We start from the raw sequence: 19,567 nt of genomic DNA, 5'->3' as shown, positions 1-19,567 counted from the left end.
GCTTCACCCAATGAGTTGTAGACTCCCCATCCTCTTGAACACAAGCGGCCAGGTCCACAATCGACATAGGCTGCTTACAAGTATCTTTAAAATTCTGGATAAACCGGTGTTTTAACTCCACCCATGACCCGACAGAGTTAGCCGGTAAGCTCTTTAACCAAGTCCGAGCTATCCCCTCCAACATTATGGTGAAGTATTTAGCGCACACCGCTTCATCCACGTCCAGCATCTCCATTGCCATCTCATAACTCTCAACCCATGACTCTAGTTGCAAATCGGAGATGTAATTGGGCACCTTATGAGGGCCTTTAAAATCCTTGGGCAGTCGCACATTACGCAACGCGGGGGTAAGATACGACACCCCTAAAGAACTTAAGACCACTCCTGGCTCCACTGAAGCGGTAGGACGAACCGGAGTAGGTTGACGAGCTGTGTGCTGAGCTGCTAACTCGGCTTCTCGACGTGCACGACCATGATCCACCACATCCTGCGCATTAGCACCACCACCTGCTGGGTTATGCCCTCGCGGCGAGGTACGGTGACGTGCACTGCTTGACACGGCCGGTTCATCCTCAACGTGCCTGTTGTAGCTCCGACTCGGGCAAGGGGTGGAATGAATCCTCTCGCGACTATGCGAATAAGCCTGCTGCTAGTTTAAAGCTATTTGAAGGAGCTCTCTGGCCCGTCGTGTCTCAATCTCCACTGGTGACTCACCATCCATTGGGAGGGCTGCCAATCATGAAGCGGCGGCCACAATTTTATCCAACGGGTTGGAGTAATGCCTCGGAGGCGTTGGAACGTACTGTGGCACAATGTTGTTCTAACAAGGGGGGTTCATCATGCACGGCTAAACCGGCGCTCCTGTTACAGGTGCCTCAGTCCGGTTTACCACCAACTGGTTACTGGTTCCTGCTCTTGGCGTCTTGAAGAGATTTCTCGGCTCATAACCCGGCAGGAGGTGCGGCCGGTATCTCCTACTCATGACATCATCTGAGGCACTCTGGTCCAGCCTAAGCCGGTAGGCCTCAGCTTCCAACTCGACCCGTTCTGTAGCCATCCTGGCGTTCTCTACTGCCAGGTCCGCTTTAGCCTGAGTTATCTGATCCTTCACCTTTGCAATCTCCGCATTGTGCTGATCTCGGGTTGCTGCATCCACTTCTGCTGCCATCAATGTTGCCAAAGCATCGAATAAATCATACAAAACCTGAGCCGAAGGCGGCGCAGAACCCCCTGCTCCTGCTGGCGTTGTTGTTGCTGAATCGGAGAGCATTGCCGCAATGGTAGAAGAGTGTTGCGCTTGTTGTGTACCGGCCATGAAGACCGTGACCCAGCTTGGCAGATCGAGGGGGTCCGGAATACTGTTTCCATCAGAACCTCCACTAATCCGGCCGTCCTGCAGCTGATACAGCAACTCGGTTTCTCCGGTTGAAGACTCGTCATCAGAACAGACAACGGTTTCCCCATCAGATGCCGGTCTATCCTCATATTCCGCTCCATGGATGACACCTACGAAAACATCCCTTTCTACGGGCTGAACCTGGGCAGGGCTTGCATGCTGAGCCGTCTCGATGATGTCGGTGCAGGTGTCCGGCTCAGGGCCCGGTTCGCCGATCTTGCCTATGAAGACGTGAATCCCACCAAAGGGGACCCGGTACCCGTATTCAATTGAACCGGCCTCGGGGCCCCATCCTGCATTATCGATGTAGAGCTTGCCATGATGACTCTTCATCATCCGGTCCACAGCGTATCCCTTGAGTCCTTTGAAGCTGCCCTTCAAGAACTCGAAACCATCGTGCGATAGCCCCACAGTGGGCGCCAACTGTCGTGGTTTTGTCACGGCAGATGTCCTCGTGAAAGGAATTAGTCGTGGAGCCATCGCTATGGGTTAGCTTAAAGGGGTTAAACCGGACAAGGGACACGAGCGTTTTTATACTAGTTCGGCCCCTTTGATGAAGGTAAAGGCCTACGTCTAGTTGTGTTGGTATTGCTAGGGTTTCAATGACCAGGGAGCGAATCCGCTTTGCCTGGTTCTCGAGTTGTTGTCTGTTGTCCCTAAACCACTACCAGGTCGTCCCTATATATACAGAGGTTGACTCCCGCCGGTTTACAGAGTCCCGAGGCCGGATCATAAACGTGTCCGGCTCGGTCTCTATTCCTTCTAACTTACAATACAAGTTACATGAGAGAACCGGTTTACATCTACAGGCCTTAACTCGCCTTTGGTCCTTGCGCCTTCGTAAAGCGCCACCATCCTTACGTCTTCATGGGCTTCTAATCTTCATAGAGTTAATCCGGCTACTCCTGGCTGGTTTACGTCCAATAGTAATATCCCCAACAGGGGTGGTTGAACAGGACCCCGTGGAGAGGGCTGGTTGAACATTAGCCAATGGAGGAGCGCGCGGTGGAGGCTGGATGAATAGGAGCCCGTGGATGAACAGTCACAGGTGGAGGCTGGAGGAGGTCAACGGTGGATGAACGGTAGCCCGTGGAGGCAGTCGATGGTGGAGATGAACAATATCCCATGGAGTCCCGTTTTGCGGTAAGCCACACCCCTCCCAATGAACAGGACCCCCGTTTTGACCGTAGCGCTCCAACATAAGTCTGTTTCCTCCGTTTTGCGGTACGCCACACCCCTCCCGGTCAACAGGACCCCGTTTCCACCGTAGGAGGTCCGTTTCCTCTTTTTTGCGGTACGCCATACCCCTCCCAATGAATAGGATTCCGTTTCGACCGTGGCCGGTCGAACACAAGGCCGTTTCCTAAGTTCTACGGTACGCCGGGTCTCGTTTCCATCGGCTGTTCCATCCAAGCCGGTTGGCTCCTGATGAACAACACGTGTTCTGTTGCCTCCCGATGAACACAACACATTCCATTGCCTCCCCATGAACACGAGGACGGCAGAGTTTCTCCGTTCCGACCCAGCCATGTACACGAGCCCTAGCCGTACGTATGCGTTAGTAGGCGTTCGAGACCCCACCCGTATGTATGTACGTGGCCATATTTTCTTTCTTGCACCCTGGCTATTGTACGTACGTGTACATGCTACGTGCGCGCCTCTACTATGACACGTGCGCGCCTCTACATCGACTAGTATGTACGTACATGTTCGCGACTAGAATGACAACACTACGCATGCTTTGACCAGGTGGGTCCTAACTGTCAGGCACTTCCTTCCGTGCGAAGATGTAGCTGGTGGGTCCCAGCAGTCAGGGGGGAAACATTTTTTTCACAAAATATGGTGGCTCGTCCGGTGGGTCCCTGCTGTCAGGTGGAGGAATAATTATTCTGCGCATAATAAGGAGGCACTTCCTTGCTGCTGTCGTGGACCCAGTTGTCAGTCTCTCCACGTACAATACTTTTTCGATGGAAGTCGTTCCTTCACCATGTTGACCATGCCACGCTGAGAGCACCAGGGCAGTGGACGACAGCGAGGCCTAGGAAGGGGACGACGCGGAGCCGGGGAAGACGCGGTAGTGGATGCCCACGCGGAGGGAAGTACGTGGGTTGACTGCTTCGACTGTGGTGTGAGGATGTCGTCACCAGAGAATAACATGAGGTGTGGGTGAGTATAGAGGGATGGCATGGCCAGCGGTGGTAGCACAGCCAGACACGGGAGGCAGGAGCAAGCGGCATGGCCGATGCTTGTTTAGGCGGCTGGAGCAAGAAGACCAGAGGTTGAAGAATCACTACGGCCGTTGGATGGACATCGTACGGTCACTGGAGCTAGAATCGTTCATATTGACTAAGTTGACAAAGCCCTCCGTCTGCGTCAACTTAGTAGGCCCACAAGTCAGCCTCCCACTATGGTGGGTGTTAGCTAGCTAGTAGGGGGGAGTATTCATTCTTTTGTGCGTAATAAGGAGGCACTTCCTTGTGTGCGAAGATATAGGTGGTGGGTCCGAGCTGTCAGCAGTAGTATTCATTCTTTTTGGTGTAATAAGGATGCACTTCCTTGCGTGCGAAGATGTAGCTGGTGAGTCCCAGCAGTCAGGGGGAGAAAACATTATTTTTCAGGGTAAAAAGGATGCAGTTGCATGCATGCGTCCATGCGCGTGGTGCGTCCCCACTGTCAGCCTCTCACGTACAGTCATATTCCGATGACTCCCGTTTTTTACCACGTTGACCACACCGTGCCGAGCGCACCAAGGCCGGTGGACGAGGCAAGGCCCAAACTGGAATGACCCGGAGATGGGGAAGACGCGGCAGTGGAGTCGCAAATGGAGAGGAGTGGGAAACTTGACTGGTTCGGGTGCGCGGCAGCACTGCCGCCCACGGGAGACAGGAGCAAGAACAGAGGTTGAAGAAGGAGCACGGTTGTTGGATTAACATCCAACGGTCTAGCTACTAGAATCATTTGTTGATGACAAAGCCCTGCGTACACGTCTGCTTAGTAGGCCCACAAGTCAGCCACCAAATCTGATGGGTCCGAGCTGTCAACGGGAGGAATAGTTTTTTTCGCATAACAAGGAGGCACTTCCTTCCATGCGAAGATACAACCGGTGGGTCCTAGCTGTCGGGGGAGGAAACATTTTTTAGCTTAATAAGCAGGAACTTTCCTTGCGTCCGACCATGGACCTCGTGGGTCCCAGCCGTCAGGCTCTCCACGTACAGTCCTCTTCCGATGACTCTCGTTTGTTGACCATGCCGTGTCGAGCGCAGCGAGGCAGTGGACGACGGTGACGCCCCGGATGGGAATGACCCGAAGATGGGAAGACGCGGTAGTGGAGTCGCGGATTGAGAGGAGTACAAGGGTTGTAACTGGTTTTGGTGCGGCGTGGGGCTGCAGTCGGTGGAGAATAATAGGAGGTGTGAAGGGGTGGAGGGAAAGCCTGGCCGGCGATGGGGTAGCGCTTCGCAGCGATGCGTGCTAAGCAGAGCCGCTAGCCGCCGGAGGCTGGACCAGGCGGTCCCGACGACGCTGGAGGAAGAAGACGAGAGATTGAAGGTGCATGCCGGCTGTTGGATATAAATCCAATGGCTGTGGATGTCATAATCATTTGTTGACCATGTTGACAACGCCATGCGTAGGCTTCGACCTATTGTCCCACATGTCAGCCTGCAAAAATGTGGCATATATTTAACCCATGTTTTCTAGAATGTACAGTCCATTTGCTGGGCTGGGTGAACAAATAATTTTGCATCAATGCGGCCCATTTAATATTTTCTAAGAAATCCCAGCCCATTTACACTTTCTTGAAATACATGAATTAGCGGGGCTCGTTCTATATATAATGTTAGGTTAGAAGGAGCAATTAATATTAAAAAATAAACCGTTGCGACACATTATATATATATATAATTAACAAATTAGTGAGTTATTGCTCAAAGTAAAAATGAGCGCGTTATTATCTTCGCAAGCTTTTGTACGCAATCACCAGGATTTTCCTACCTGTGAGTCAAAAACAACCAGGATTTTCCTTGTCAACTTCTATTAAACATTTACTTTTATAAGTTAATAACACGTGGGATGTTTTTATAATATATATATAAGTCTCTACAAAATATACGATAATAGTAATAATATAAATATATATAATGTGGTTAGAAGGGAAAACATAAATTGGACACAACATTATTATTCTTATATATAGATAAATAGAACAGAGATCTGTGTTTTATTAAGAAAATACATTGGGTTGTCGATCTTTAAGAAAAAGTAGAACCTACGCTGGGAGGCCCATAGGCCGGTATGACCTCAAAAAATAAGTTGAAACCACTGTCTCCGTATGTCGTGGGCTACTCATACCTAGACCTAGCTAATACTTGTTCGCCCTTTGCAAAAAAAAATGATAGTACCAGCTAGATCCCCTAGCGAAATGGATTAAAGAGGGGGCCGGCGGCACGACTGAAGAAGCACATCAAACGCGATTTTTTTCTTTAGTGGAATGCTCTCGATGGCGTTTTTTTACTTGCCTCTGCACCATACAACTTGTTTTTTTAGCCTCCCAGTCCGTGGTGGACCAGCAGCCCATTTGCTGGGAGGGCCAACCGACAGAAACCAGCACTCGGTTTTTCATCAAGCCCCCAAAACAACACAATACTATTCTTGTTTTGAGCCCGAAAACATTATGGCAGGGGTTGAGCAGGGGAGGGGGAAAGATAGAGCAAAAATATTAAAAAGAGCTGATGCGCCGTTGCTATCCTAACAAAGCAGGTGCAATTCTTCTCGGGAAGAAGGTGTGCCGTTGACATGCACATGCCAGAAATCCCACAGTACACATACTAACAAGTTCACACACAAGTACAACAGAACAGGTAAACATTCGTATCAAACTCAGGTTCACAGGACATGTTCATATTCATAGCCAACATTCACAATCAACAACTCAAAAGATTCATATATACACAAGTTCATCATGTCTGTGCATCCAAATGATTGATAGATCACATGATAATATTCATAGATAATTCACAGAAAGATTCAGATATACACATGTTTTGTATCTTTGTGCAACCAAATGATTGAGATCACAACCAATATCATCAATGGATGAACTTTAATTACCTAGGGTACAAACTGGTAAATGGTGTTCAGTCGGAGGTACTTCTTGCTAAAATTAATGCTTGTACGAGTAAACTTTTGAGTACATAAGAGGCAGCATAGACAATCTGAACTTTGCTTGTAGGTTTATCCTCAAATAGTGGCCTCGTGCCGAGGGAGGTTTGAGCAACTTGGCCACTACTTTCATCCAACTAATTTACTGTCTCATCTTGGTCCTGTAGCTCGCCTAAATTCTACACTGCAGACAAGAAAGGAGGCGGTTGAGAAAATAAACCACCCAAAAATTTTGTGCAGTTCAACTGAAATGGAGCATCCCTGGCATGCAGACTGATTAAGTGCCACATGAATATATGCGTCAGCCAACTTGTCTGGAATCTTTAGACTCCATGCCATACAGTTTGCTACCATATGTGTCGATAACCAAAAGGCACAAGTTGGGACCAAAGACTGGATTGCATTTTTCTGGGCTATGCGCCAAGCAATATTTTTTGGCATTCACTCTCCTAATACTTGGAGTTTGACAACTAGTTGACGTTGGTTGATACTCGAATGAATATAGGCACTTCTTCTTGTCAACATCGGTGCTTGTCTGAGTGTTCTTTGGAGCACATAACAGCAGCAGAAGTACCTGTCCATCTGATCTTTTGTGCAGTTCTACTGAAATCACCCAATGTAATGATTTTCCTATGAGTTCAGGCTCCAAGTTACTCCTTTATGAAATCGGAAAACAGTAGCACAATACAAAATTACCAATACATATGACAAGCACAATAATCAGGATAAAGACTAGTACCAACCTATGTGAGGTAGCATATCAATTACTATTTCCTTTGACTGGAAGCCGAGATAAGCCAAGCGAGTGACAACAAAGGAAGGAAGCAAGCCCAGATTAACGACTAACAGGAAAGGAAGGAAGCTGTCGAGGCAATGAAGCACCCAAAGTTTTTGTGCAGTTCCACCAAAATCGAGCATCCCTGTTGGCACATATATTGAGAGAGTGAGATTACTGCAATAGTGGCACTAGTTGATGAAACATACACTAACAAATAGAAGCACCCTCATTATCTTAATGGGTAAAGTTAGCAACATAGTAGTCTTGCTTAAAGAGAGGTATTAGTTTATTTAATCAGTGCCAATTAGCTCAACACTCAAAGCATTGCCATGTATGATAGGTTGCAAAACTTTAACGTGCAAAGATTATGGAGTTTCTCATGACAGTAGCACAATACAAATAGAGATGACATCAAACTAATATGGATGAAGGCCTTAGGCCGGTAGCAACCTGAGCAAAAAAGCTTATTCATGTAGCCCCAGAAGAGATGATAAAGCACTCACTGGAATCACTCAATAGTATATATTTTTGTGTAATTCAAATGTATGGTTGAAATCACTCTTGTTTACAAGTGCTGAGATTATATCGGAAGATTATCAAGAACTTCCTACAGAGTTAAAGCACTAGCTGGGATACAATTCATTTATTGTCTTGTGTAGTTCCACTAAAATGTATGATTGGCACAACATGATCCCTATTTGAACTAGTAGGAACAAGGTGAAACCTTCATTAGCTTAGTGAGAAAGGATAGAAAGACATTAGCATATTACTCTAACAATAGCATCAAATTCATCATGGACAATACGCAGAAGTGGAAGGGCTCCCTGGAGGATCGTCTCACATGTAAGGTAGATGTTGTCGGAGCCCTTGAATGGCCTCGATTGAGGCCTCGGCTTCAGCAATATCACCTTGGCACTGTTTACTCTTCTTCTTCCTCCTCTTCATGCTCTGTTTCTCTTTCCCTCACCAGTTGGTGAAACCAAGTACATGATTGGTCGTCTATTTCAGAATTGGTTTTGTCAGTGAGGGAGTACAAGTGTACTAGTAAACAATAACATTATTTTCTCATGGCATTCGCAAAATAGAGATGAACACATGCATTAAATATTATTGTTACCTAAAGGAAGGTTATGGTGCAAATATAGATGATGAGGATTGGAACATAGATCTCCCTTTGTATAGTTCCACCGAAATGAACCAACTGTTCCATTCTGACATTCTAGTTAAACAACACAAAAGTCACTTATTTTAAGAAGTGTTTTGTGCAGTGCACCAAAAGGTGACAACAACAACCAGGTGAAATGGATATACCTGTTTGCACAAATAGCTATAGGGGAAACAATCAGAGTCTCAAACAATTACAGGCAAAAACATTTGGCTAAACTTGTCATGGCTTATAAAAGTGGCATGGCTTCATTTTACCAGAGGCATTAGATTAAGCACAACTAAATATTTGGTATAAGGGCATCGGGCGGTGGGTGCACCAGCAATCCAGCACCATGTACCTAAACCGGGGCATAAAGTGGTGATTCAAAGTTTGCCCCGAGAAACAAACATCCAAGAAACATATCCGGGTTGGTCCCATTTTTGTTCACTCTAGCCACCTACTCCTATGTTTTTTTGGAAATGGAGGCGTGCCCCCGGCCTCTACGTCATAATGATGCATGCAGCCATCTTATGTGTGGATAGCAAATCTAGTCCTGGTCATACCACTATGTATATTGTTTCCCCTATATTTCCCTTCTCGACCAAGAGACCGGTTGGATGACCAGTCTGTACTACTTTCACCCACTATCCTTCCTGTTTGTACCAAGTCCGATGTACATACTAGATTCCCCCACCCCCACTTTTTTTCTTGTCTGAACCAAGTACAAGATTCGACTCCATGAAGTAGCTTTACCACCAACAATAGAAGAAGAAAATATGTGTTGTTGGACCATCCGATCGAGAGGGGCTGAGAGGTAGAAAATGATTCACATGCAGCGACATAGCGAGCTAGGGAAGTAGATCTAGGGCGGTTTCGAAGGAAGATATACTTGAAGGTCGTCGGGATGTGGATAGGTGGGCGGCGGGAGGACGGATCCGCCCACACTAGGGCAACGAAGAAGGGTTCGGAGGACCTCCCGCGTCGGCGCTCGGCTAGAGATAACGGTGCGTCCGGCAATGGGTCTCCTCCCTCGCTGTCAATGACGGTATAAATGCTATCCCTCCTCCCCTTCACCAGCGGAGGGGGATACGTCTGGATCTGTAACCAGCGGTGAGGATAGAAAGACAGTGTTTTTTGAAGGGAGAAAGACAGTGTTACCACCGCTATATTGTTTAGATTTGGAGAGGATGAGAGTGTGTGAATAGAGCAACCCTAGCAAGCAAGCGCGGAGGCTCCGGCCTATATATACGTAGTGGGGTAGTTTTCCTTTTTCACTCTATCAAAACAATCGTTTAAAATTGTGTACGTGCCAGGTCACCATTTTGTTGAGTTGTTTATTGATTTTTGAGATAGCTACCCGCTTATTCCAAGTGGTGTTACGGTGTGCCAGGTCACACTTTGTAAGTCTGGTACAAGACCCTCCATTAAATGAACAACCACCCCCTCGTAAAATTTGTGAACAAGCCCATGGCTAAAATTATCGGAAACGTGGGCTGCCCCAACATGCATTATTATTTATATTTTCTATGTGGGAGTATCCTCAAAACAAAATGTGAGAGTACAATATTTATTGGGCCCCTTTGTAATTGGTGCTAAATTTTGACCAAAGATTTAACTGACAAAATGTTAGTGCATTTTAACAAAAATTATATCATTTGATTCATATTTGAACATAGTTTTCAATTATGTAGTTTTTTGTGACATGCATGAACATTTGGTTAGTTAAATTATAGTCAAAATTTGGCAAGGTGCATTAAATCAACACATGCAAGTATCAAAAGGAGAGTCACGGTATGCATGCATGCGTTGTAATTAATGCATCAGTAAACGCAAATTATTGAAAAATATATCGAGTGCAGTGCTTTGATGTGGCGCGTCAACTCGTACAAGACCGAGAAGTTTGATTACTACAATGCCCTCTCCCTCACGCACCTGCCTTTGGCTGCATGACAGGTGGGCCACCCACCTGTTGGGCCCACCTGTCATACATGCAAAGGCAACAGTAGTAAGACAATGAAGCTGCGTCCCTCCCTCGCCCATGAGCGTGGTGGCTGGCAGGACTAGGAGAAGCTTTCGTTCGCTACACGCTCTCCCTCCCGCACGTGGTGGACATGCAGAAGTTCAATCGGTGTCAGATGGCTAGAAGCATACTGTAGTACTCCACCACTACAGTAGTACTCCATCATTGTTCGACTTCCCGAAGAAGCAAAGAGCCAAGCGCAGCCCAGACGCTCGTGTGGCAGTTTCATGTGTAGAGTAGTCTAGGATAGCATGTATCGTGCCTGTAAGATTAAAATCGTTGGGGTCGGCTCCATGCTTTTTTATTAAAATAATCTTCTGGCCCTACCTGTCATCCTAGTGATTGTAGTTTGCACGCTCATCTAGTCAAGACAAGAATATATATTTTAATTTGTGGTGGGCTAAATGTTAGAGGTTGCAGCAAACATAGAGTATACAAGAAGCTATCCCTCCCGCATGCGGTGGACGGACATCCAGCAGTGGATTCAATACTGTAGAAGTAGTAGTAACATCATTGTTCATCTTCTCGAAGAGGCGAAGAGCCAAGCGCAACCCGAACATGGCAGTTGCGAACGCTCGCCATAGTGTGTTTGGTTGCATTCTCATCTCAACATAGTTGTTCCCTCTTCATGCATGCTCATCCCAGCAATCCTCTTCATGCATGCTCATCTCATGCATGCTCCTAGTGTATTTGTGTTAAGCTAGTGTGGACTCATGCACCCTTCATACACCCTACCAAACATCAAAGCATCAAAGTATCCGGGCCCGCGTGCCATCCACCAAATCACAGGGAGGTGCTATAGTCGAGACTCACCGGTCACCCCGGTTTGGCCATCATGACCCATCATATCACAAAACCCACACCTTTACCAGCAGTGGTAAAGTCGCCTCGAAGTGGCCTTGAAGTTGGACTGGACGAAGCAACCATCATTTCACTAGAATGCTCGTTGAAGCCCTTTCTCCCCTTTCTTGAAGAAAACCTCACTCCAGGCTACTCACTTCTGCCATTTTCTTCTGTACCGACGAATGAAAGGTGGGTGAATTAGTGATGCTACTATATTTTCATTCCAAGAATCTTCTTTTTGCGAAGCACCGACCGATTCTCATGGCCTATTCTTTTACCGTTTTTATTGCGATTGTGGTTTCCTTTCGATTGCTTTTTGTTTGCCAGTTCATTGATGGATCCTGGAGCACTAGGCAAAGAGTTGCCAGCGAACAACCCACTGGAGACAGCGCTCTCCATGAAGCAAGCACCGACCAACGAGTTGACCATGTTGATGGGCCAACCCAAGGAGACGAAGAACTCCAAGAAACAAGCACTGGCAAAAGAGTTGACGACATTGGCGGATGAAGTCCTCAAAGAAAGTTGGAAGAACAGCAAGGGCCCCACCGTGCCTACCCTAGAAACTCTAATGGCCACCTATGTGAGGCTCAAGGCCGAGTTTGAGGAGATAGTCGCCATTGAGAAGCAGTATTCCCCTAGCAAGGTGATGGCCCCCATCGAGGACGAGGAGATGGCCCCCGGACGGATGGGATCCCTCGGTGAGCTACACAAGGTAAAAAATAATGGCTTACCATAGTTGTGGTTTTTGATTATTTGCAATGTGCTTGCTAATATGTTAGGGTTGTGCAGGTGCTGGTGGACGTCCTTGATGATTCCGATGTCGTGGCCCGTCCTGTGGACAACGCCCCAGAGATCGTTTTCGATGTCGCGGTCTATCCTGTTGACATCACCCCGGAGATCGATTCCGATGCCGCTGTCCATCCTGTGGACATTGCCCTAGATATCGATTCCGATGTCGCGGTGGACATTGCCCTAGAGATTGATTCCCATGCCGATGTTCGTGCTGTGCTCATTGCCCGAGAGATCGATGACAAGAAATAGTTGATCGTGCTAATCCTTCAGGGTAGTTTGCATTGTGTTTAATTACCCGAATGATGTGTGTTATCAAACCATCTTAGGGATAGTGCACTGTCTTGTGTGGGCGGTACTTGCTACTTTTGTTTGATAGTGAATCATGCGAACCCTCTCCAAGTTGTGGAAACATATGTATCCTCACCAGCTTTTGATGTAATATATGGCATGCTTAGATGTAAGTTTGAACTGTTTATCATATCAGCAAGGCTTGGTTGATGATTCTTGGTGTTAGTAGGATAGCTACTGTGCGAGCTATAGTACTTGCAAAACACTCACCGAAGAGAAACGTTGGGGCTGATGAGCTCGTGGTACGCTTATACTGATCCGTCGTTGATCGGCCAATAGCCCAAGCTCCTAAAATTGTAGGCTTAGCGATCGATTAGACAATAGTCGACACGGATACATTCAGGCCTCATTCGGTTCATAGGGTAGGAAAATCGTAGCAAAAGTACAGAGATGTACAACACAAAATCATAGCAATACAGAGACGTACTCCCTCCGTTCCAAAATAGATGACTCAACTTCGTACTACTAACTTTGAAATGGGGGGAGTACAAATCCTAGGCGGGCTAGTTTGGCCTAGTGGGTTTCAGTGATATGACGTGGTACAGTGCCGTCCAGTCTTCCTGTGTGGTAGCAGTACTGCGGGTATAGTAAGTTTTTTTGAAGAAGCGGAATTCAAGGAAGTCATGATGGTTCCTTCGTCCGACCAACTTAGAGCACTGCTGCTAGCTATATACCACCGCCATGTCACTTGAAGCCTTCATAATAGCCAACTAGTATAATAGATGGGTCGTAAACTAACTACTGGTATTTAATGCTTGCATGTGAAAGAAGGAAACAAGACACATGCTCATTGGTGGAAAGGAGAGGAGCGAAGGCTCACACCGTTGCATGCGGGCTGCATGCAGGCTTGATTTCTTGTTTCCTGTGCTCGATCATAGAAAGCTCGAACAAAATGACGAGGGCAGTGCTTTCCCACGCGTTAGGCGGGCTAGTTTGAGTGATATGATGTGCTACAGTGTCGTCCACTTGCTCCATTTTTATGTAAGCAAGAGTCTACAATCTTACGTGGGAGGAGTCCGAAACACAGCAGATCTGATTTTGATCGAGGGATAACTGTTCCCTTCGAAATAATGGAGCACTGTTAGCGATTATAGCATGATAGTTAGGGCATATCTAGCGCTGGCCCTCAAATTTACACCGGCATCTGTCCGAGGACACTGATGGATGCCATCCAATGCTGCCTGCATACATTTCGACAACTATATGAACTAATCGGATGAAATTCGTGCAAACAAAGCAAATTTCAAATTAACCGGATGAAATTCGTTACATTTCGAAAAAAATCCTATAAACCGGACGAAATTCATTACATATTCGCACAAACCACACTAAAACCTGCTGTAAACCTAATCTAAACGATCACCGGCGCCCGACCACCATGTCCGGCCATGAACCCGAGAAAGCCGGCCATTGCCTTTGCCCCCTCCTCATCTGCTTCGATAACCTCCTCCTCTGGAGGACAAGGTTCTAAAGATTTCCGCCTCCATGTCGCCGTCAAGCGACTAATCGTCCGCCAATGTTTATCCCACCAAGCTTGGCATCGATTGAGTGGAGGAGCGGTGGCCTTCCTAGGACCAGAGTGGTGGCAACCTACAGTGTACTACTCTTCCTTGCTGTCGGCTGCGCCCGCGCACGCACGCCGGCTTCATGGTCATGGCAGCGGAGGGCGACTGGGGGGAGCCGGTGATCTCCTTCATCTGCTCCTGCGACAGTACGTCCAAGAGAGCTTTGGAGCGCGCCCGGAGCGGAGTCACTGATGTCCTTTGTTTGCTCCTACGAAAGTACGTCCAAGAGAGCTTTGGAGTGCCAGGAGGCCATGGTTTGAGTGGTGCCGACAGAAGGAAGGGGCCGGAGGAGAATGAGCGTGGGTATTTGGCTATGGCTGGGAGCTGGGGCTCAATTTAATATAGCAGGCGAATGGCAATGAGCCGTGATAGATGGATGGACGGCTGGTGCCAGAGTAGGTTCGTCGGCGGCCGTGTGTCATTAATGTGGGCGGCGGGCAGAAGGATTGCTGTGTGGTCGTTAACGTGGAACAGTCGCTTGCACCGGGATGCCGTGCAGGTGGCGCTCTCTCGGTCGTCGGGCTGCTGCAATGCCGGCGCCAGTGAGAGGTCACGTTGGGCGTGAATGCGGACGCTGCTTCAGTGACTTAACCACAGGTGTGTTGGATCACTATCATTTGGGCCCAATGGGCATCTGGCCCGCATGTCAGTGACACACCAATTGCACATGCGGTTAAGTCCGGTGAATGCGGCATTGACGTTCTAGAGAAACGGTGACCACTTTAGGTGGAAAGCATGCGCTAGTGATGGAAGGGGTTTCGGTTGGCCAGGAAGGTCAGACGCTGGTGTAGTGGTAAAATGTGAACTCATGGATGGCGAGCCTTTGAAGCATATGCAGCACGTATTAACAACTAGGCGTCCATGCAACCGCTCTTGTTGCCATCTAGCCTTCGACGACCACCATTAGACACCACACAACCATGCATAACTTACGAATAATGGACGAATCGATTAGACACACACTCGTGTGCAGTGGCACTATGATTGATTGCTCACAATAGTACATACTCTGTACCATAGTACCCTCTCTAGCTAGGCTGTTTTATAGATTGTCGTTGTGATGGACGATATACATGAGCAAGGCGCCGACTCACAATTATGACCCTTGGTGTTGAGCCAGGTGAATACATGCTCGGTGTTCGCGGAGGCCTCTAGCAAACGTCTAAACAGTAAGGTCATGCACCGCAGGGGCGCGCAGGTGACGGGCTCGCCGTTTGTGTTGTGCCATGGGCAGGACTTTGATTGAGAGGGTGACGTGCATGCATTAGCATGGTTTGACAGCGTGAGCGTGAGTGTCTGGCTGTCTGCACGCGTACATGCTATTTGCCTCTATGGACAGCGAGGGAGTCCTGGATTAGGGGGTCTCTAGACAGTCGGACTATATCCTTTGGCCGGACTGTTGGACTATGAAGATACAAGATTGAAGACTTTGTCCCGTGTCCGGATGGGACTCTCCTTGGCATGGAAGGCAAGCTAGGCAATACGGATATGTAGTTCTCCTCCCTTGTAACCGACTCTGTGTAACCCTAGCCCCCTCCGGTGTCTATATAAACCGGAGGGTTTAGTCCGTAGGACAACATACACAATCATACCATAGGCTAGCTTCTAGGGTTTAGCCTCTACAATCTCGTGGTAGATCAACTCTTGTAATACTCATATCATCAAGAACAATCAAGCAGGACGTAGGGTATTACCTCCATCAAGAGGGCCCGAACCTGGGTAAACATCGTGTCCCCTGCGTCCTGATACCATCCGCCTTAGATGCATAGTTTGGGACCCCCTACTCGAGATCCGCCAGTTTTGACACCGACATTGGTGCTTTCATTGAGAGTTACACTGTGTGGTCACCGTAAGGCTCGATGGCTCCTTCGATCATCGGTAGTGATGCGGTCCAGGGTGAGGTTTTCCTCCCCGGACAGATCTTTGTATTCGGCAGCTTTGCACTGCGGGCCAATTCGCTTGGCCATATAGAGCAGATCGAGAGCTACGCCCCTGGCTATCAGGTTAGGTTCGGAGACTTAAACTACACTACCGACATCCGCAGAGACTTGATCTTTGACGGATTCGAGCCCATGTTAGGTGCGCCACACAGTCATGACGAGCATGACGTAACTCTGCCGTCGGACAATATTTGGAAGATCGCATCTACAACTACTCCGGCCGCCAATCCGGAGCAAATCGCGCCATCCGAGGGCGGAGGGATAGACCCCGCCATGGAGGCCGCACTCTTAGTGGCGATAGACCCGGATACTGACTTCACCCCCTACGAGAGCCGTGTCGTCAAACCACTGGATTCGTCTCCGGCCACGAACTCCGAGCCGCTTGCATCCGTGCCTATCGAATCCGACCGGGCACTGATCATGGTGTTCACCTCCACGGATATCTTTCAACACTCGCCTTTCAGCGATGTGCTAAATTCATTAAGGTCTATCTCCTTGTCAGGAGAACCTTGGCCGAACTATGTCCGGCTAGAATAGGATGCGGAAGACGAAGAAATTCGCTGCCCACCCACCACCCACTTAGTAGCCACTGTCGACGACTTAACCGACATGCTCAACTTCGACTCCGAAGACATCGACGGCATGGACGAAGATGCAGGAGATGAATAGGAACTAACGCCCACAGGGCGCCGGACAGCCACTTCATCACATGACATATACATCGTGGATACACCCAAAGAAGGCAATGGCGAAGAGACAACGAAGGATGGCCCCTCCAAGAAGCAACCCAAGCGCCAACATCAGCGGCGCTGCTCTAAGTCCCGCCATAGCAAAAACAGTGATAACAGTGCATGAGAAAATAACACTCCAGTCGACTCCAGAGGAAACGACGACCACATTGCCCCGGCGGCAGAGCACGATGAAGCTGCAAGCGGCGAACATAGTACGGATCCGACGTCCGAACATGGCGATGCTGAGGATAAACCTCATCAAACCCCCTTTGGGAAGGAAAACAGTCCGGACGAAGATGCACACATCATCCCGGAAATGCACTTGGAGCAAGAGAACCTCCGCGGAAGGCTTATTGCCATAGCAAGGAGTCTGAAGAAGCAGAAGCAAAGGCTTAGGGCCGCACAAAATACACTCAACAGCAGGTGGAACAAAGTGCTCGACAACGAAGCAAAGTATGGTGGAAGTTACCACACAAAGAGCTATCCAAAGCGCAAGGTATTACCTGAACTCGACGACGAGGCCTTAGAGCCCACACAGCCAAAAAATGAAACGGTCAACCGGTTGGATCAACCACCCTGTGACCGCGATAGAGCGGCTAACAAGGTCGCAGATAAGTCAACACACGATCTACGTGAGGACTTGCGCCAAAAATCCGGTATGACTAGATCCATCTATGGATCTAGGAAGCGTGCTCCGGCACAAAATCAAATCTGAATACTACAACTGTCCGAATGCCATGGCACATCCAAGTACAGGGGTGCCGCACACCCCCTATGTTTCACCGATGAGGTGCTGGACCACGAATTCCCAGAAGGATTCAAACCAGTGAACATAGAGGCGTAGAACAGGACCACAGACCCTGGGGTCTGGATTGAGGACTTTATCCTCCATATCCATATGGCTCGCGGAGACGATCTCCACGCCATCAAATACCTGCCCCCTCAAGCTTAAAGGACCAGCTCGGCACAGGCTGAAAAGCCTCCCCGAAAACTCAATCAGAAGTTGGGAGGAGCTCGAGGATGCTTTTCGGGCTAATTTTCAAGGGACCTACGTCTAACCTCCGGATGCAGACGATTTAAGTCATATAATTCAACAGTCCGGAGAGTCCGCCTGAAAGCTTTGGAACAGGTTTCTCACCAAGAAGAGTCAAATCGTCGACTGTCTGGACGCCGAAGCCTTAGCAACTTTCAAACACAGCATTCGAGATGAATGGCTGGCCAGACACCTCGGCCAAGAAAAACCAAAAACAATGGCAGCCCTAACAAGCCTCATGACCCGCTTTTGTGTGGGCGAAGATAGCTGGTTAGCCCGCAGTAGCACCAGTGACCCAAGCACATCCGAAGTCAGGGATGGCAATGGAAAACCACGACGCAATAAAAGCAAGCATTGAAATAAAGAAGATAGCCCAGATAATACGGCGGTAAACGCCGGATTCAGGGTCTCTCAACCAGGTCAGCAGAAAAAGCCTTTCAAAGGCAACAGAGACGGACCTTCTGGCCTAAACAAGATTCTTGACAAACTATGTCAGATTCATGGCACCCCTGATAAACCTGCAAATCACACCCACAGAGAATGCTGGGTCTTCAAGCAGACCGGTAAGCTAAACGCCGAACACAAGGGGGGGAGACACCAAGCGAAGACGAGGACAAGCCTCGCCAGCAAAGCACTGGAGGACAGAAAAAATTCCCACTAGAGGTTAAAACAATAAACATGATCCATGTGACGAAGAGGAGAAGCAAACATGCACTTCGAGACACACGCGCCATAGGGCTCGTCACCCCTAGGTTCAACCCCTGGTTGGCCTGCCCGATCACTTTTGATCGCAGGGATCACGCGACAAGCATCCGACACGAAGGATTGGCTGCCTTGGTGTTAGACCCAATAATAAACGGATACCATCTCACACGAGTCTTCATGGATGGCGGCAGTGGTCTAAATCTGATATATCAGGACACAGTCTGCAAAATGGGGATAGACCCGACAAAAATAAGCCATCGTACTACTACCTTCAAGGGAGTAATACCAGGCCTAGAGGCCCGCTACACGGGCTCTCTATTACTAGAGGTTGTATTCGGTTCTTCCGACAACTTTCGAAGCAAAAGGTTAACTTTCTACATTGCTCCATTCCTAAGTGGCTATCAGGCACTACTCGGAAGAGCGGATTTTGCTTGTTTTAATGCAATACCGCATTACGCTTCGCTCAAGCTTAAGATGCCTGGTCCACGTGGCACCATCACAGTTAGTGGAAACACTGATCGTTCTCTACGCGTAGAAGAATGTGCAGCGGCTTTAGCCACCGAGCACTAGACGGCCTCACCAACCAGAAAAAAATGATAGGTCGTCAAGACCACAGACACGGTTAGACGAGTCCGGTGCACCACTACATATACATGAGATTGATTTGATGATCAAACCCTCCTAGACGGTAGCAGGGGCTTCCCGCGTGTAATCAGGGCTAGTCCGGCTCAACTTGACTTATCTTGAATTTTAATGGTTTATTGATAATAACCAATTTTCTGGCACGACAACTTCACCTAAGTTCTTCTCTTTTATAGATGACAATCGTGCTACACCCGTCCAGGACACGGCACAACGGAGACACGGGCACAGACGTGCAGCAGGGACCCGCTCAAAGGTTTCTTTTCAGATTAAGACCATGCGTAAACCTTTTTTACTGTCTCCTGTTGTTCACATCCTCTGGATATTCAATACAACCGAGAAGGATGCTGACGTTATTGTCAAGTGGCCACATCAGGATATTGCACGTACCTGGACACCCGGGGTTTATTACTAAGGGCATTGTTCAGCCCGACATATGTTATAAAGACCGAATACCTTAGGGAGTG

This window comes from Triticum aestivum, chromosome 5A (genome assembly GCF_018294505.1).
Source record: "Triticum aestivum cultivar Chinese Spring chromosome 5A, IWGSC CS RefSeq v2.1, whole genome shotgun sequence".
NCBI lineage: Eukaryota > Viridiplantae > Streptophyta > Magnoliopsida > Poales > Poaceae > Triticum > Triticum aestivum.
The sequence above is the reverse complement of the archived record's forward strand: the minus strand, read 5'-3'. Positions refer to the sequence as shown.